Source organism: Octodon degus, unplaced genomic scaffold (genome assembly GCF_000260255.1).
Source record: "Octodon degus isolate 3935 unplaced genomic scaffold, OctDeg1.0 scaffold00024, whole genome shotgun sequence".
NCBI classification, from domain to species: domain Eukaryota; kingdom Metazoa; phylum Chordata; class Mammalia; order Rodentia; family Octodontidae; genus Octodon; species Octodon degus.
In genome coordinates this window covers 13,261,761-13,282,855 of record NW_004524600.1, presented here as the reverse complement: position 1 = coordinate 13,282,855, position 21,095 = coordinate 13,261,761, and the positions used below count along the sequence as shown (strand labels likewise).

Here is a 21,095-nt window from a genome sequence, read left to right as displayed (position 1 = left end):
AGTTTCCCAAAACTCTCTTATAAGACCATTCTTTATCCATAAAATCTCATCAAATCTAGACATTTCTTTCCTATATTTACATGAATTATCCACTGACATCATTCTAGCTCAGAACTCTCTTTTTCGTTCCAGAATTTTCTAACCCAGGAGTTATTTGTAATCATATTTAGACATCTCTGACACTTAAAACTTATGATGTCTTGAGAAAAACTCATTATTACACCCCCCCCTTATTAGCCCTGGACCAGAAGTGTGACTCTCCCAGTATTCTCCATGTCACCATACACTGCATTTTTCACTTTTACAAACCGGAAATCCAAGATCCTACAGTGTTCCACCTCCTTGCCAGTTGATCTCTGAGATCAGTTTTGCCTTCTGATATGTCTTGAGCTCTTCATTTCTCTTCATCTTCACCAGAATCCTCCGTCTGCTTAAGAAGTAGCCTTTGCCTTTCTCCCTGATCCACCTTCAAAGTTTCCAAAACCTTTATCTCAATATGCATTGGCAAAAAATACCAAGAAAGCTCATTGACACAGAAGTATTTGCTACCTGCACTGTGCTGGGAAAATCCTGGGGAAGTTGGAGGTGGAGGCAATGAGAAGAAAAAGGTGCACACATACCATGGCGGAGGGGAAAATCCAAGTAAGAGCTTGCAACATGAGGTAAATCTAGGGCAGAAATGGGCGGTAAAGACAAAGCACTGGGAAGAGTGGCTGTTGCCCAGCAGCTTTCTGAATCCAATTCCACTTGATTCAAGAAATATGAAGTTAATATTGCTTTCAAAAAATGGGATGAAATAAAAAATTTTAAATGTCCATTATAGAGCTAGAGCATGTCTAGGCATGTCTTTCTGAAGTGAATGAAACAAGAAATAAGATGCAAAATAAGAGGAAGCATTGAGAAAGAGACCTGAAAGGGTTAGGCAGAATAAAAGCTCCCAAATAACTAGTGTTAGTGGATACCTCTCTGCACCAGGAAATTGGAGGAAATAAAGAAACCCTAAATAATGAAAGAAAGGCCCATCAGGATTGAAGCTCTAGGACCCATCCATTCGCCATCCCTATTGGTTTCCTCCATCTTCCAGAGGGTGTAAAGGGTTTTCCCCACACCACATGACCAGGGGCACCTCCTGCATTCCTGTCCAATGTCCTGACTGTGGCTCTACTAAGATAAGGGTAGATGGTAAGGTATTCTCCATCCATTGGTAGACTGGGCTTGGGACTGACCCAGAAGTATATATAGATGCTCTCTGACTTACAGTAGGGCTCCATCTTGATCAGCCCATAATAAACTGGAAAATCATAGGTCAAAAATGCATGTAATACACCTAACATATTGACCATCACAGCTTATAGATTATCAGTTGCTTCCTGGTGTTATTGCAGGGCTTACTGGGAGCTGTGATTCCCTGCTGCTGCTCAGCATCAAAAGGTAGGATTATACCAAACACAGTATCATTAGCCTAAGGAAAGAGCAAACTTCAAAATCTGAATTACAACTTTTACTGACTGTGTATTGCTTTTACACTGTCATAAAGTCAAAGAAAAAAAGCATTAACTAAACCATCCTAAGTGGGGGCCATCTGTGCACTTAACGGCTATGTTTATTGGTTATTTTTCCAACTAGAAAAGTATATTTACCTTAAATGAATAAATACTGATTCTGAATAAATACTGATGTATGAGCGCAGTAGCTCCACAAGCCTGCAGCACACATAGGAACACACATGGGCTCATACAAACTTGATAGTTCCAGAGAAGCAGCTGCCCTCCTTCAGCAGCTCTTGGTCCTGCAGGGCCACAGATCTCTCTCTGACAACTTGAAGTCAAGCAGCCAATATGCAACACATTCAATAAAAATCCTCAGATAGATGGCAAGTACACTTAAAGAATGAAACTTCTGAAATATGCTCCATGTATTCATCCTCTCCTTTCTATTGAGTAAGCTCTAAACCTACTTCTTAGCTCTTATAAAAGTAGAAGACATGTCTGTGACATCTCAGGAAAAGGAAGAGACTCCATAGATCTAGGGCTTTTAATTTTGAGTTGTAGTGACTAGAAAAGATCAGCAAGCTACCCCTCCAATTATTGAATGGATGTGCAAGAAGAAAAATAATTCTAAATTTTGCAACAATTTATTTTATTGTGTGAACAGACACAGTCTTTCCAACCCACAGCCCAAAGATGGCATTGCTATGATCTTACAGACTGTGGTCAAACCATTACCTTGGTCTATAGATTCTGAAATATGCAGTACTCTACCCTTACCTCCACCACCTTTGACCTGACAGATAAATACTGAACTGTATCCATTTGACATGTTCTGCTGGAACTCAAAGCCCTTTAGAAGAAAGGTGTTGAGAGCATTACACTTGTCCTCTTCGCTTCCCTTTGGGGCTCTACTCAAGAGCTGTGTACCAGAGCTGGTACTTTCCCAGTCATAAACCAGTGTAGGATCCAATCATTCAGTGTTGGGGCAATAGAAGGCTGTTCTGTTTGTCACAGTTTGTGTGACTCATGACATCTATAGTCATCCAAAAAAAATTTGAGGGAGCTGAGATGGCTCAGTGGAATAAGTGCTTCCCTGGCAAGCACAAGGGCCTGAGTTCAGTCCCCAGTTCTGAATAAATAAATAAATAAATAAATAAATGCATACATAAATTTTTTAATTGCACTTGAAAATGTACTTCCTATAGATCATTCCTGAAGTAATGAATCAAGAGCACCAACTCTCTTCTTACTGTTTTGGTTTTTTGTTTTTTTTTTTTTTCCTTTTGGATGAAAACCACCTATCATTTTATTCATATTAATAACATCGAAACAGCTCATTTAAGGAGGCCACGTGTCCCAAGTGTAGCCCATCTATGAGGCAGGAGCACCTTCCATGGCTGTTCTGAAGCGCTGAAGCTACAGGGAGAGGTGGAACTGAATGGTTTTACACTTCTCGTATTAGTAACATTTATGCTAAAGTAACTTGGTCAGGTCGGCTTTCCAGTTCTTCGGTGTGAATTTCCTGCTTGGAGGAGGCCATTTGCCATCCTGCGCAGCCTCAGCACTTCCTTGAAACCTTCGCGGAGCTTCTCATCAGGCCGATCCTGCTCGGACTCCAGAAACTGCTTGATCTCAGAGCAGCAGGGGCCCCCTGAGGGGCCTGATGAGTGATGTCCGGCTCGGTGGACTCGCCGCCGCCTCCTCCGCTGAAGCCACCTGTGATGGCCTGGCCCGGGTGTGCCCCACGGCGGAGCCCACAGCCACACCTGCTGCGGGGGGGCCATCGGAGCCATCAGACCAGGTTGCCGGGCGCAGCAGCAGGAGAGCCCACAGCGGAAGGCCCGGCCACCACCGGGGTCTGGACAGTTGTGGCCCATCTGGGTGCTGGCCAGGGCGCAGCTCGTGTCTGCGGGGCCGGCTGTCGGGAGAGGGAATGCAGGAAGTGCGGCTTCGGCTTACAGGAGGCTTCTTCCACACACCACTACTCAGCGTCTAGAAACGCCAAACTCTGGGAACACTCTATTCTAACTTTGGAAGAAGGTAAATTCTTTAACAATGTCTTTGGCAAGCTTTTTCAACAAGTGATGGCCAGCTGCGATGAATCAACACAATCTATTTTAATTCTACCAAAAGTATAACTGAGGATAAGAGTTCATTAAATAGCTATTTATTGGGGCTGGGGAGATAGCTCGGTGGGCATGCTGGAAACCCCCGCTCTCCCCCCAACACCATGACAGCCATCAAAGCTGGATGTGGTAGCACATGCCTATAATCCCAACACTGGGGAGGCTGAGATAGGTGGATAACTACAAGTCTGAGACCCTGTACCAACTAAATAAATACATCAGATTTAGTTTGCTCATACAATAATCCCACTCACTCCTTAATATCCCAATGCATTTCCTTGAGAACGAAGAAATATTTGTCATCACAGCTGGTAAGGGACCACCCACCAATCAATACCTGTCAATGATCTTTATGCTCTTTCTTCACCTTCTCCAGGAAACCTCCTCTTCTAAGAAATGTGTATTTGAGCACCTATTTGGATATCCCAGTGGTATTATGTTTCTATTGATGGCGCCATCAATCTAATTGTACATCTCAAGAAAAAAAAAATTGAAGTGATATCAGACAATAGGGTTTCCAAGAATTTTTAGAGTATCTGAAAAGAATAGGCTGTCTTCAGCTGAGCTCCTACACTATCCTGAACAAGTAGAACCTTAGGATCATGGTTTTCTTCATTCTCCCACTGCCTGTTCAGTACAGTGGCCATTTTATTGGATTGTAGCAACTTTTCAGGTCTGCCTCCTGTAGAACTGCCTCCTGTAGAACTTCCAGATCTCTTCACTAAGATACTATCCCTGAGAATATAATTGAGTGTTTTTGCCTTTGGGACCATGAACAAGAAAAGTTCCTGACACATAGTAAAAATTCAGTACTTGTTGAATGACTGAATGAAATGCTTGGGTGGGTGGGTAGTTGGGTGGGTGCAGGGATGGACAGATGGATATGGATGGTTGGATGGACGGGCAGACAGATAAATTTTATGTGGAATATAATGTCACCTAAACCATAAATGCTGCTTTCTTTTATTGAACTTTAAAAGTTCTGACAATGTTTTGAGAACCAAGGTTATGTTTTGACAAAACTAATTTAGTGTTTTGCCAAGCATAATTTTGGAGTCCAAATGACTATGTTTGACAGCCTCTCTCTAAGCAGGCCTGCAGTTTGTTTAGGCCAGGGCATCATGACTGACAAGTTATATTTTTTCTTTGTTTGAAGGTCTTTGCAGAAATGTCTGATTTTCCCAGCTATGGATTCTTTCTGGTTTCTGCTGCCTTATAACTCCTGACAGAAAGGCCTTGCTTCCAGGAGTGCACTGTCTTAGTAGATTTCCCAGAATCCTTAAAATATGATAAGAAAGCAATAGCATTCTAAAGAATAGCCGAATTCTGCTACAGTGGTTTTCAAAAGTCTGTCTCCTTAAAAACATGTTTCCTTTGAGGATGAGACTCAGAACAGTGCCACGGGGAGTTTGATGTGCTCCATGGACAGGGAGGTAGATGTTCTCCTTTGAGGAAGGGGCTTACTTCAGAGGAATTTTACTAAGCTCAATACAGATCCTCCAACCATATGACTTTGCAAATTTGTCTAAGCATTGAATCATTTGTTCCAATTTAGCATTTCAGACTTTCTGAGAATAGTATTTCCAAGAACACCCAGGAGAATTCAGAGTGTGAATAATCCCAGACTTGTCTCTTGTCTTGTAAATGGAAGAAAAAAATAGATAATAAAAGACCAATTAAAACATTTGAATTTTATGGTTTAACACAGATTGGCCTACACAGATTGATTAGTTTGTGGCAAATTATGACTTGAGACGTTTTTAAAAAACCAACTCCAACTTTAAAAAAGATGGTGCAAGCAAATGGAAGGCAGAATTTAGCTTTACTCTTTGGCTTTGGCTTCTTTTTTCCTGTGCTATCTTTATAAAGGCTGTAAGTAGCAGCTTCAAAAATGCTGGCAAGGTTTTTAATTTTTCCTTTCTTTTTTTGAAAGATGGATTTGGCCTGAAACTTAGTTATTTGCATATAGTAGGATGTGGACGTATCCTGTGCTTTATCTTGTCCACATTGTAAAAATGTGAATACGAATATTTAGGATTTAAAACAAATCAGCAGTTGCTGAGCACTGCATTGAAAAATGTATTCATTCCAAAGTGAATTATCATTGTTGGTGACGTTCTCTTTTCTAAACCTTAAAAAACTGAAGACAAAAAATGGTAATACAAACCACATGGTTGCTTCATTCCACTGCCACTCTTGGCAGAGCAAGTGCTGCCTGGCAACCTTCCTTTCAGCTGGGCCGTGGTAATCAGAGCAGTATTGCCCTGTAGTTAAAGCTAATGCTTTCTTTCTCAGAACTCGTCAGTGGATGCTTTTTCTTCTTATCAGTCTTCTCGGTAACATTTGAACAGGGCTTCTGTGCGTGGCATGTACATGCCCTTGAGGGTAGAGGAAGCTGCAGAAAGAAAGACAGAAGAAAAAGAAGAACAGGAGAAGAAAGAAAGAAAGAAAGAAAGAAAGAAAGAAAGAAAGAAAGAAAGAAAGAAAGAAAGAAAGAAAGAAAGAAAGAATAGTAGAGTGATTCTGGAAGGAAAACCATGAAAGCACTGCAGTTGGCTGCTGCACTGGTCTCTGGTCCCCGCACAGGCCTGAGACCAGCCCATTTCGGCTTCCCAGGTTCCACTTTCTTCCCAGGGTCCCCACCGGCCTCCCTCTCATGGGAACTTGCACAGCCAGCATCAAATACATGAAAATAAGAGACTAGTCTGCCCTGCCGGCCCCGCCCCCAGGGCACACTGAGATGGCAATTGAGACTGAGCGTGGTGGCGTGCACCTGTAATCCCAGCTCTTGGGAGGCTGTAAACAGGCAGATCACTGGGAGGCTGATCTAGTAGTGAGACCCAGAACACCCTGTAGACATTTCCCTAACAAATACAGAGAGAGAGAGAGAGAGAGAGAGAGAGAGAGAGAGAGAGAGAGAGACTAGAACCTGCAAAACCTAAACTTGGGGGGAACAAATATGTATCTGAATAAAAGTAATGATGACAACATCCCTTTAAGCAGGTTTAACTAGAACCGAGATGACACAAGCTTATGTTTGGGATGTCTCAGTCCTAGCTTCTCCTAGGCAACCCTTAAATGCATCTACTGTTCAGCAAAGCTCCTCAAGGCCTCTTCCTTCCTTTAAGCACCTTCCATTGCTTCATCCTTTTTCCTGAGATCTACAATGACTAAGAAAAAGAATATGAAGCATAGTTGATGATTCCAGCCCAGGAATCCCAGCTATTTATTAGAGTTAAAAATCCTAATAAAGTAAGTTCTTTCTATGATCCTTGATGTCTGGATTCTAAATATCCAAAACTTTGGATGGATCTTAAGAATACTGTACCCCAGAGGAGCAAGTCATCTAACCAAAGGACAGCTTCACCCTAAACATGTGACATAGAAAACAGAAGCAACTTTGATAGTTCACTCTCTATTGTGATTAAAGTTGCTTTGTGGACAAACAGCAAATTATAGAAGTATCTGAAGCCAACAAAATGCAACACTAGAAACTGCACCAAAATTAAGTTATTTAGGGGCTGGGGTGATGGTTCAGTGGAATAAGTGCTTCTCTGGCAAGCGCAAGGGTCTGAGTTCAATCCCTGGTTCCACAAAAAAATAAATTAATAAATAAATTAAGTTATTTATATTCCCTAAAATCTATTATAATGGAAATGAAAGAATTTAGACCTCGGTGGTTGTTCGCTTCTTATCCTCTCCTCTTATAGGCCCTGAAATATTTAGAGTTCAGGTCTGCAGCAAAGGACCTGGACATTGCGCATTAGACCTACATGTTCCTTATCCCTCATTGCCCTCTGCCCGTCAGCTAGGCGGTAGGAAGGGTCAGCGGTTTTCCAACACTTGCCGCCGTCACTCTGTGTTGCAGTTCTTGGGCTTGACTTTCAGAGAGATCACTTGCCACTCAAATAATAAATAATATCCCTTATATTTACATATGCACTAGAGCGTTACAAGACTTCTACATTTGTTAGGTTGTTTGTCACATCTGCGAGGCAGACAGGGATAGATCTAGATGTTACCGACTTTATTTAATTATCATGAGACTGCGATAGAAGTACAAACATGGCTTAGGGAAATACACTGGAAACAAACTGTCATCAGGTATGTGAGGCAGTTTCTTTTTTTAAACTGGAATGCCAATGATGGACAGAAATGGGCCAAGGTTAATGAAATTTAAAATATATTATCTCATTATTTCAGTTACACTGTATTCTGGACAGCCTTTGAATAGCTTAAAGTTGACTTTATTGTGAAGGACTGACTCTGAAATCTGTATTATTTATCACCATGTAAACTAGCCCTGGTCTTCCTCCCTTGATTTTTAGGCTGCTTTTAAAGCTCACACTGTATCTATCACCAAGAAGCCCCATTCTTCCTAGGCTTAACCCCTGGGGCACCCAGCTCTGTCTTTATGTGGCCTCTCTCCCCTTATTAACCTTCTAGAAACAATTACACATGCAGCTTTAATTTCCTTTCCAGACTTTGTGCACTAGTTTGAAGGCCTCTGTTCTTTCTTGAACTGTCTATCCTCACACAGATGAAGCACAAATTGATCACAGATATTCACGAAGGTCCTCTAGGCTGAGACTCCCCCCCCCCCCTTACCTACTCTTTTCAATCCAAGGAAGTTTTCCTCAGGTTTTACTCTTTAGAATATGAAGGAAAGTCTTCCTTGTTTTTTTTTTTTTTAATTCTTTCTCTGACTAACAGCTGTGAGTTAGGTATGATTACTTTCAACTACAAAACATCTTGGAAGCCTGTTGCTACCAGTAACACAACATACAACTTTTAAATAACTCTGTCTGATACAAATTGTTCTAGCCAAAGAGTTCCTCTGAACTGATTTCTAAAATAGGTGATATTCTCCCAGAACAAAACATTTTATGCTAGATTTTTTATGGTGATTTAAATCATTGCATGACCCATTTATTCTTGAAAGCTCTACTTCTTTCCTCTTGTGCAGTTCAATTAAGTAATGATTTCCAACATAAGGATGGTGCCAGGGTCTCCTGTTGCTTCCAAAAAGCTCACAGTGCTTGTGTACTTGGTATTGGAAATCCTCACAGGATTCTTCCTAAAAAGAAGGCTGTAGGAAATAGATCTGTATTAATTCAGAGAAGAGCCAATAAATGCCCATTCTTTTTGGTGAAATTTAGCTTTATTAGAAGTTCAGTCATTTCCTGGGAGATTGTATAAATTTCATGTACTCAAATTTCCCCCATATTAAAATCTGGAATTCTATGGCTCCTTTGAGGTCTGAATGTATGAAAGGATACCAATTTTACCAGGTTTTATCTTTCTTTATTTTCTTTATATCTAACTAAGCCTGTGTCTCTGACCCCACAGACTTGTATTATCCAATTCAGTGGCTTTGCGTGGTTATATAAATTGTTGTTGTAGTCAAAATCAAATAAAACAAAAACTTTAGTTTTCAGTTCACTGACAACATAGTGACCATTCATAATTAGACAGTAGACCATTCCCATCACCACAAAAACTTTTAATGGACAGCACTGCTCTAGACAGACCATAGACCCCATCAGACCAGGGACTGTGTCCTGTCTATTACATCAGAGGACCTTGTGTGTTTAACACATAGGAAGCATGCAACAATATTTGTTGAATAAATAACCCATCAAAATCAATTCCTCCTTATTTTTTTATTTTTCCATACAAGGAACAGGTTGTTTATTTTTGTTCAAGTCTTGAGCTCAATATATAGATGGCTTCTTCCCACCCTTTGGGTTGACAATTTTCTCCAGGTTGCTGCTGATGACATAATAAAACTCTGCATAGAAGACCTTCAAGTCAAGCACCATGGCCTAAGATGCCCAAAGGCAGCCACATTTCTCTCATGCACCAGGGCCTAGTAATCCATTACCTGGGTCTCCTTAGAGGCCTTGGCCACAGCATCCCCATGTTCTGCAAAGTGCACTGAAGTGGTTGTCTGGAAGGCTTCTACTTTGGTCTTGGCTGCATTCACCCTTTCCAGAACTTTCTCCTGGATTACTGTCCCAAAATCATTTCCATCCTCAATCTTGGGGATCAGGTGCTGGATTCAGGCAATCACCAGAATGCACTTCTCCTTGAGAGTCCATACTTCTGGTTTAGCCAGAGCAAGCAGGGCCAGGAGTTTCTCGTTCCAAGGAAAAGCCACACTTAGGGACTTCTTTCTTTTCCTGCTTATCTGCTTCCATCTCATCCTTGGGTGGAGGGTCTGGGATAGGGATGTCCAGGGGGGCCCAAAGGGAGGTCAAGTCTGCCACACTGAGGGAGCCCTCGTGCAAGAGTTGACTTAGGTGTATGATTTTCTGCAGCAAAAATCTGTAGAAGAATTCCTCAGCCCCCTGGAAAAGATTTTGTCTGAAGACATCTACCTGTTTGTGGGCTCAGGCACACCTCACAAGGTCTGGCCATGCTGCTCCACTTGCCAGATCTCCAGGGTCAACTCCTTTCTATTTAATGGAATATTTAAAATAATCTTTCATTAGGGAAAATCAAAAGTGAGAGTTTAGCTACAAGAAAAATTGGGCAAGAGTCTGGGGAGACAGCTCAGAGGTCTAAGCACCTGCCTGGCAAGCTCAAGGACCTGGGTTCCATACCTGCTGGTACTGCATGTTGGGTCAGCCCTAGAACACCAGGCACACCATGCTGGCTACTGAAACTGGGTGTGGTGGTGCATGTCTGTAATCTCAGTGCTGGGGAGGCTGAGACAGGAAGATCACTACAAGTCCAAGCTGCATGCAAGACCTGGTACCAAACAAACATGTAAATAAATAAAATTTAAAAATAAAAAAAAGAAAAATGGGCCAGAAAAAAATGGGCATAAGACAGACAGAGTGACTATTCAGGCACTGAAATTCAAAAATATTTTATAAAGACTTCTCCATATACAGCTTCTCTAACAACAATGAAATATCCATCTCTGACAAAACAAAACAAAAAAAGGGGATATAAATGAAAAACCATTTTGTAGTGAAAAAAATATGTGTATGTACAAAATAGATAGGCTAGATATACAGCCACTTTCTCTTAGTTCAATGAGAAGAAAGACATATACTAATATTGTTTAGACAAGAGATCATGTATACATTTTGTACTATGAATAACTACTATAAAGACAACAATATGCAATATTTAATTATTGTAACTGTCTTACTAACCTGTTTTGAAACTGTCTCTCATTGCTATTTCTTTCTCATTAAAATTAATAAAAAATTAAAAATATATATTATATCTGACTTTATCAAAGTTAGCATTTCCATTCACTGATCTAACAAGCCAGACTTTGCAATTATTGGATGACAAAGACAAGCATTTACTTGGCCTTCAAGGCCCTGTGCTTGGCTCCCAACCCTCTTCTGTTGTGACCAGCTGCCCTCGGCCTGCCCTGACCCACCACACTGGTCTTCTCTCTACCATCCCCATGTCCTACCTTGAGACTCACTACTTCATCTAGGTATTTCCTCGCTTCCTTCTTGAGGGAACCAACTCCTATTCAACCTTAATAAATCAGTGTTCATCACTACCTCAAGAAAATCTATCTTAAATCCCGAAACAGGCTGAGTCTACTGTTGGTGTTCATAGCATCACAGGCCTTTCCCTCATTACACTTATCAGAGCTGGCATTTTACATCAATGTATGTAATTGTTAAATTTAAGTCCCCCTTCTCTTCTACAGTCTAGCCTGCAAGCTCCAGAAGGCCCATTCTAATCTATTTTTGCTCACCTCTGTGTTGATAATCACCTATCTAGTAGATTGCATGGAATACCTAATCAAGAAAGATATGTTTGAATGAAATGTGGTGAGAGCAGGCAGTACTCAGCTGCAACACGCAGGGATTTGGGGGTCAGCTCTTTGAGCTTAGGAAGGGATGGGCCAAGAGGCTCAAGGTTTATGTGTATGTTCAGCTATTCATAAGGGCTGACCACAAGTGAAAAATTGCCTGTATTCACGTGAAAGTTAAAATGTTTATGCAATTCCATGTGTTTTTCCATTCTTTCTCCTCAGCTATCCTCCTTTCCTTTCCTAGGTGATTTATTCTAAGAACCTTGGACTGAATTTTCAAATGTAACTGAGAAGACAGGAGGTTCTGTCCTCCAATAGAACACACATTTCCTCTCCTCAAAAATGCTTTAGAAAAACTAAAATGTTCACAGAACACTCGATTTAGAAATGTCGGGGGTGGGGGAATCAAATCAGAAAGTAGCCTCTTTGCCTTACTTTCATTGTTACAATTAAATAGCAGCAGATCAAGAAAATAAATGTGCCTAATGGTAAAGTTTTCAAGACCTCAAGGGATTTCACAACAAAGAACACTTGTCTTCCTCAGTGGGTTTACTCTAATAAGGTTAGCCTCTTTAAACATACTGGTGTTTATGTTTTGTGCTTCTGACCCTAAGGGGTTAAAGTGAAATGCTGCCACTTTTTGCTCACTATGTTTTGTAGTGCGAAAGTCAAAAAAGAATAGCTTGCAAGGGCAGAAAATGTCATCATTTTTGCACTTGCCCTAACCTCAGCATCTAAAAATACAAAATGCTGGAATTTCTAGAGTAGGTGACTTTAAAAAATGCGTCAAGAGGGCTAATTGTTTCAGAGTCTAAATGTAGCCCATAGAGAAGACAGAAATGAAGAGCTGTCTCTCCAAGTGACCCAACTTGGATAAAACCAGGCACACAATTCACTGGAAGGACTTTTTTGTCTCTGCCTTTCCCCCTAGGCTTAAAGAGAAGCATTTCTTTTGCAGAATAATGGAGAAGAGTGTCATCTTGGCAGCCTTCTGCCTGCAAGTGGAGTTAATTTTAGCCTGATCCTCATGTTGAGCTCATGGAGGAATTTATATTATGTACCAACCTTTGCTGGAAGCCTAAGGTAGGCTTTAAGTCTCTGAGAACGCATGCGCTCTCTGAGGAGATCCACCCCTCACCAGCTAGAGTCAGAGAAGGTGGCTGTGAACCTTGACAAGGCTGCACCTGTTAATGTGTATCCTGCCACTGCTAACTTCAGTCTCTCCTTTTGCAGTTCAACTTTTCTTTCCCCTTTGATATGTGCTCTCCGGCTTAGTTTAAGTACACATTTCAAAACACTTCCTTTGAGTTATCCTGTGAAGGAAATTGATCATTCTTTAAATGTATGTTTTTAATTGACTTCCTTCTTCCTGGCTAGGAAATTAACTTTTAGCCCTCTCTTATTTGGTCTATTAAACAGTGTGTGAGACACCTTCCAGACAACAAGATTTAATGAGACCTAAAATGCTGAAGACTTTACCTGATAGAGGCCCACATTCCGATGTAACTTTTAAAGATATAACAACCAAGATTACAATTGAATTCTAGCTGCAAAACATATTGACATTGCTGTCCATACCAGACTGAATCAGCCAGCTGTTCCATCTCCTTCCTCTCTGCCAGTTGCAAGGCACTCTTTTAAAAAATCAATTGCCTTCTCCCTGTGTATTGTTGCCAAAAGTGAGTATCTGGACTCTGAACTACAAAATATTTATTCATTTTTAGGCTCAGATCCGTTGTTTTTGCTATTGAAATTTAAGTCTAATGTTTGAACTCAAAGGGATCAATAATGCCTGAGAACAACTGGGTCTGAATATTTCACAGCTCGTTGCAAGAGGTAGTTGTTGTTTTTGCTGGTGCTTTGCCAAACTGCCACCTGGGCAACCAGGTTGCCGACCAAACAGGTGATAATGTTCTCACAGTCCTGCAGAAAACACACCCAGCATTCACGTTGCCATAGCGTGATTCCTTGACTCCAGGGCTTTACGGACTTCTATTGTGCATGCGGTTATAGTCCAAACCTGGGGTGATTAACAACGTTTCAAGTCCCAGGGCTCAGCTGACAAAGGCAGGGTGTTCTTCAGAAGGAAGCAGCCCTCTATGTCCCAGGATGTTCAACATGCATGACCTCCAGGGCATTCCACTGCCTACAGCAAACTATTTTCCTAAGAAGGAAACTTTCTTGGGTTTCTCTGGAGATGTTTCTTACCCTGGGGAAAAAGTTCTCATCTTACCCCTGTGTTCTTCCATAATGTTGTCTCACCCAATGTCAGAAATATATCTGGTGACGTTGCATACACACACACACACACACACACACACACACACACACCATATCATATCTACTCACCACTGCTAAAGATAGCATTTTTCATGGAAATAAAAATGTTCCCAATAATTGATTTTCCTGAAATGAATTAGATTAACTCTGTCTTCCTCAAATGTTGCCTTCCCTTGTTTTTCCTCCTCTTGCTAGTGTTTTGTCCTAATACCATTCTTTAAACACAATGTTTTGCACTTCTTATTTTTTTCCTATTTTTTGGGTGATAATTTCATTATTGTTTTCATCTTTCATGTCATGTATTTGCTTTGGTTTTTTAAATACATCTTTTAACATATTTATAGTAAAGGTCATTTGGGCTGCAGAGACCAGGAAATGGAGCTTTGTCATGTTTGCAAAAAGAAGAGATAAAGCCAAATGAAAGTTGCAGGATCTGTTACTTTATTACATCCGTAATTTTCCCAACCCAGTGTAATACTTCCAACTTTTCCCCTCCCCGCTTCTCACTGAAATGACACACTGCAGGTGCTACAGTTTAGATTTAACGCTGAAAAAAAAAGTCCATTTCTTTTCTAGCTCAGCAGCAAAGACATCACAAAAGATAGAGTTATCATGAGCTAATTACAGTCCTTGAAAATTACCTTTGTGCTTAGCAAATATGCATTTTTTTCCCCTTTGCTGGTGATGAAGAAGTTGGCAGTTTAAATAAAAAACACTATTTAAAGTAACAGAGTACAGTTATATAACCTTTTCACATAAATCACACAATAACTCTTTGTGCTTTGTAAAAAAAAAAAAAAAAAAGAAAGAAAGAAAGAAAAAAGAACAGCGGTGCTTGTTAAGATTTATTTATATAATAATCTACGCAAAGCATTTTTTTTCCTTTTATAAAAGTGGGGTGTTCTCTTTTTTAACCTCTGGAACTTGCAAAGTAGAAGCAGCAAGATCTTCCAATCAGTGCTTTGAGGTGCACGCTGCTTCACTACTCCAGCCCACGATTCCCGCAGTTTTTGGCTTCCTGTCTACGCACACAACTCGACAATTTGACAAAGAAATAGATTCTGTTTACTAAATCAATAAAATAAATCAAATCAAATCCCAATCTAGTGTAAGGAGTCTTTTTCATCGATAAGTATGATTTAAAGATCATTTTTTCACCTTAACAGAAATACTGTTTTGTCAAGAGTACTTCATTACTGCTACTTTCATTAAGGAAGGGTTTCATTAGAAACAGTTTCACAGTAAAATCGGCGAGACCCTGGAAGCTGCCTAGTTTCTCCACTGATGCTCTCTGCAGTTCTTTCATAGGGTCCTTCTTCCAGACTCACTTTCTTGTCCACCCATCTTTGCTTTCCTTGAGTTTCTTCCCCAATTTAAATGTAGAAGCAGAAACCTCTCCTTATTTATAATGTTCCCCCATTACTTAAAAATGATAAATCCTTTAAATATCATTAAAATGTCCTGTCCATAAATTGATCTTATCCCTGACTAGTCCACCCTGGAGGGGCCCAGGACTGGAGAATCAAGGGCTTGTATGAATTGCTAAATACTAAACGTGGCTCAAACTGACCCACTTAGCCTCAGTCCGGAGGATTGCTCCAGGAAGTCTGATCCTCTCATGGAGATAAACCTAGCAGAAGCAGTTCATTGGTCAAATATATCTATTCTGATCCTAGTCGAACAGTGGGGGTTCTGAGGACAGGAAAACCCACAAGGGCTTTCTTGTGTGTCCTTATCTTTCACGGAGATGCTGACCCAACTTTTAAAAGCTATCTCCATGGAAAATTCTGGGCCGCACTCCAAACTAACCAGTAGAAGGTGGCTCTCTTAATCAGTGGCTGTGTGCCGTCTTTATATAAACAGGTTACGCCAGCTGCCTGCAAAGATGGGCCAACCAAAGCTGCACTGTGAAAGCAGAGACCCCACCTCTCCCTGGCCATAGCAGAAAAATCTGGCTGCTTTGTATGATGACCAGAACATTGGTAACTTTACTCTTCCTCCAGAACTGTGAATAAGGCATATGTCCATCCTCCAGACTGGGGAAGATTTTGCTAACCTGCCAGTTGGAGTTAAGAGCTCAAAAACAAGAAGAAGAAATTTGCTCACTCCAAATGATAGATAGTTGTTCAACTGTGCATCTCCCAGCCAAATGAAAAAAATAAGAGAAGGAGGTTAACTCTCTAGTTATATGTGGAAAGAAATGTTCATGGCAGCACAGTTTTAATCACTAGAAAGACAACCTTCCTATTGCTACTGTACAAAAGGTCATCACTGCCCAAAATGTAACTAAGCATGTCAGCTTGAATAATCCATAGGAACCAGTGCAGACAACATCTGTTACTGTACTTAGACAGCCACTATTATTGTCCCTTGATCCTGACAGCGTTCCTCAAAATGAGAGTACCTCGAAGTAGCGGCAAACTATGGGGACTATAAACTAAATTAATGAAACACGAAAAAACAGGCTTCTAAGCTACATTTATAAGTGTTGACCAAAAACAAGAAAGGTAGAAACATCATGCCTGTGTTGGCCCCCAAATCTGAACTTGTTTATGACTTAATCAATACAGCAGGATCATTAAAAGAAACAAAGCAATCAAACAAAAACCTTCCAATGCGGTGTGTTCTTATTACTTACTGGCAAAAAATACTCCCCTCTACAATAATTATTATAATGGTAATAATTAGTAATTCTGGTCCTTGTTTCTGAGAGAAATGCTTTTCTAGCAAAAGCATTTTAATACAGTACCATATTGATTGAAAAATCACAGAATTAAGGCCTGTGATTTATCGGTCAAGCCATGTTTAAATGTCTTAGGATAAGTTTTGCTCTGTTGCCACCAGAGTTGAATGTTAAGTGGGGAGCGTCTTCACACTGATCCTATTTTCAAGATATACAATAGCTATTGCAATTCTAGTAGGGCTCTTCTAAGTTTTTTTTTGGGGGGTGTTTTTGTTTTGTTTTTGACAGCATAGCATTACACCCATGGGAGTTTAGCTTTTCAGGTGATAAAGAGGATTTGTTATAAAAAATTGATTATAATAGGATTTAAAGTAATTGAAAGTCAAGGTACAGTAGCCACCCAGTGGATCAGAGAGTGTCAACACTTGCAGTAAGGGTGGAGTGCCTTTTGCTAAGCAAACAACAAAAATAGAGAGAGAAGAAAATATTCTATGCCCAACAGGATCTGCAAGGTTGGCCAACCTGATAAGCCTGCTGCACTGCAGTGGGTATTAAGCCCTGAGATGCCAGAGGGGCCGTGAATAGCTGCAACCTTCCTGCCCCACAAGAAAGTTTTGAAAACAAATTATATAATAACCTGAATTCAGGTCTAGACCTTGCTAGACAATAATCCTTGGCCTTCTCAGGCTCCAAGGAATAAAAGGCCCATCCCTCAGCCATCACCTTGACCCTTCCAGTCCTAGAGTCACTCAGAGTCATTTACACCTGTGCTACATTTATTAGTGCGGTAGACATGAAAACAGGTGCATGAGTGTGTACGCGCACATGCGCTCGTACACACACACACACACACACACACACACACACACAGAGGCATGTACACTAGGCAAGAACTGCCTGGCTCTCCAAATGCTTCATCCTTTTTGATGAAAGTGTCACTCTCTTTCCAAGCACAGTAGATTTGTCAAACATTATAATGCTATTCGATGACAAGAGACCCATGACAAATCCATAAACACATCAGGCATCATAAAGTAAATATAATCCCCAAAATTACAACCCTGGTGACAGCCAGCAAAAAGCAGAAGATAGCTGAATATTCTTTCCATCATTATAGGGGTTTTTTTCCAACTAACTTTGCTTTCTACTATTTTACAGTGCTATTAGTTCCTCTTGGCCATAAATATTATTATTACAGGCTGTATTTTGCTTGGTGGTTCAATATAATGGTTCTGTGGATGGACCTGAAGTCTAACGCGGTGTTCACCTTAAACACAACAGCTGGAGAACATTCTTAATCATAAGACATGTATCACATTTCAGGAATTTTTCCACCTTCTTTCATTTAATTATATAATAGTCAGTTTGCTAAATATACCATCATAAAGAGCAGTAGTTAAAAGTAATCTAGGGCCAATGAGATAGCTCAGTGCTAAGCACCTGCCTGGCAAGCACAGGGATGCAGGTTTGAGCCTTGGCACCACATGCTGCACCGGTCCTGAGCCTGGAGCCTCTGAGCCAGCCACTGAGACCTGGCATGGTGGTGCCCGCCTGTAATCCCAGCGCTGGGGAGGCTGCAAACAGGGGCATCACTATAAGTCTGAGCTGCCTAGTGAGAATCTGTACCAAATGCATTTTTAAAAAGTAATCTAAATAGAGATCAATGCAAACATAACAAGTCAGCTAGCACTGAAAAGCTAATATACATATATGCATACAAGCATGTATTTCTATGTATATAGGCTACATTATGCATAATTATTATGTTTTATATTTATATCAGAATATATGTGTTCAGTGATTCTGAAGTTAATATTTTACCCTAAATTATGATATCATTCTAAGAACATTATACTCAAAGAAATAATAAAAACTTTATTTAGGGTACTTTTTCTCCCAGATCAATGACAGGATATTAAATTAAAGCAAGGTTTTTACTTCTATGAATTATGTAATCATCTAATTGCATACTTTGACAAAAAAAATCTCTCTTATAGAATTTTACTCTGCAGGGTTAAAGTCAGCCACACAGTGACAATCTCAGCATGTATGAATAGGAATGTGCACCATTGGCAGGACGAATTTGTATGAACTGACACAGAAATTCAAATATCCATTGAGCTTCCTCCAAAGGCTTTTCTCCCATTTGTCCAACCTCTCCTAATCTGAACACCTTTCTTTCCTTTCAAATCTATTTTCCCAAGTTGGATTCTCTGCATTTCACACAAACATGAGTTTGCCTTCAGAGTCCATAATTAAGAAATTCTGCCATAAACCACTTGTCCTTTTGATCACTACCTTACCTGTGTTCTTTCGAGATCCATGAACTTTAGCCCTGGTTAATTCTGCTTCACACCGTTTGCACTCTCCCTGCTAAGAATGATTACCTGCCAACTCTTTCATTATGGGTAACCCACCAATCAACAACTGCCAAACACTCTCCTTCTCTTTCTTCACCTTCTCCAGGAAAACTTCCTTTTCTGAGAACTGCATATATCAAATCCAAAATCAACTTGAGTTTGTTGATTATTTCACCTTTTATAATGATCACTACTTGGAATTGTAATTTGTATTTTAGTCTCCAGATTTTAAATGAGCATGCTAAGGGTGCTAAATGTATGGAGATAGTTTAACAAATATGAGGGGTTTGCTCTTTTTTTGTCAAAAGTAGAACTGCTATTCTTCACCCCACCCCATCTCTTGTACATTTAGGCATAATCATATGACCTGTATTAGCCAATGAAATGGGATGCACAGACAATACGCAGTTGGGTGTAGCGTCTCCTCCCTGCTCCAGTTATGTTGAAAGCATGAATCTCCACGAGTTAGCAGCCTGGACCCCTCAGTGAATGTGATAAGCAGAGGAGGCCCGCTGCCAATCTCCACTGACTTTGAGCACAAATGAACTTTTAGTGTTGTCATGACTGCATACCCTGTGTCCTCCCAGAAAGAGAAATGTGGCCCTTTGCCTAGGTATCACTGAGGGACTCATCTTCATGGTAACATTGCTACTGTCTTGGAAGCTTTTTCAAACATATGCTATCACTCATTTTCATTGGAGTTTTAATACTCTCGTTGTTGCTCGCTGCTATCATTCCTACGTCTTAAATGAAAAGCCTAAGTAAGACCCAAAGGAAAAAAGTTCTTTCCTCAGTGTTTTCGAAACAATCATTTCTAAAGGCAGAATTAAAACACATCTTGGGGGCTGGGGAGATGGCTCAGTAGAATAAGCGCTTCACCGGCAAGCGCAAGGGTCTGAGTTCAATCCCCAGTTCCACCAAAAAATAAAAATAAAAAAATAAAAAATAAAACAAATCTGATGTCCACCAGACGCTCTCTCTTTTTAATCAGAAATTATAAAGAAATCCAGGTCCCAACTCCAGCTAGAGAGGAAGTCACAGAGCATGAGCTATTAAAGGTGGAAGAGGTAGAGATCTTACCTAGTCTCGGCACCGTCAGAGCAAGATTCAGGACAACTGAGTCGAAATGACTGTGAGGGCTAAGAACACAAGCCACATTCAGGGTTAAGGCGGACAAAAATTCAGATCTCTAATGGCACAACAACCTTGATAATATCTGGATCCTGAATGAAAGGAAACTTCCTGAGGATGCTGAGAACATGTGAGTATATTCTTAGACATCAGGCAAAAAAAAAAAAAAAAAAAAAACCCTTAATCTTTAATCTAAGAATACATCTTTCAGAGTTATTGCTGTTAGAAACTTCTGTTTTTATGACTAGTAAAAATGACTATTAAAAAAAATCATTCCTGAAGCAGAAACAAAAGCATTAAAATTTTTGGGAACAGGCAATCCCTAAGATTTGATTCACTATCCACTGTAATGGAAGGTGTCATCTTTATAACACCCAGCACAGTGCCTAGAACAGAACTGTTGCAGATAGGAATGGACAGACCACATTCTTGTCCTTCTGGAGCACAATCCAGGCCCTCCTCAGGGATGCCCTGCTGAAGTTAGTCATAGAGGGATGATGAGTCTCTCACTTCGTCACCTGGATAGCACAGGTGGTGAGCTTGCAGACTAATTGATTGCTTTACTAATTGTCTTATGAGACATTAAAAATAAATAAGGCTCTACCATATTTCTAACAGGTTAGAGTAAAAGTTCACTATCCTCCAAGAACATAAATACCATCCCATTCAATATATACACTCTCCAATTCCCAAGCCCACTGTCTCCACTACCTCGAAACATTATGTCATTATCCAAAAAGCACAGTCTCATTTTCCAGAATAGTTAATCACCACCCACGATGAAACCGCCTGTCCCAAGAGAAGAACTTAGGTATGTTGTGCCAGGAACCATATATGCACAGGTTTGATCAATGTCTTTAGGTCTTCAGCTGCTGGGAAAATAAAAAAAAAAAAAGAGATGATGACACTAGAAATAACTTTTCAGTTACCCCAACTGGAACATAGTAAACAACAGCTTTAAGCCCAAATCTAAGAGCACAGCAGAATGACAGGATCACCTCAAATAAAACTGGTTACCTGACATGGCAATTTTATGTCCCCTGATTTCAGCTCTTTGGGGAACCACTAACCCAAATCCAAGAGGAAGATTTAGATGTTAAAATAATTACCGGCACTCCCTTTTCATTTCTACCTAGTCAATGGGGAAAGGAGAACACAAAAGAGAGAGAGAGAATCTCTAATGTTAGAGCATTCCAAAGCCAGAAACACATTCTTCCGGCTATACTCACATAA

General features: G+C 40.4%; 2 pseudogenes; both read right to left on the bottom strand.

The window, feature by feature from the left end:
- Positions 1 to 2,977: 2,977 nt before the first annotated feature.
- On the bottom strand, positions 2,978 to 4,263 carry LOC101591213 (annotated as a pseudogene).
- Positions 4,264 to 9,330: 5,067 nt separating this feature from the next.
- On the bottom strand, positions 9,331 to 10,036 carry LOC101589887 (annotated as a pseudogene).
- Positions 10,037 to 21,095: the final 11,059 nt, after the last annotated feature.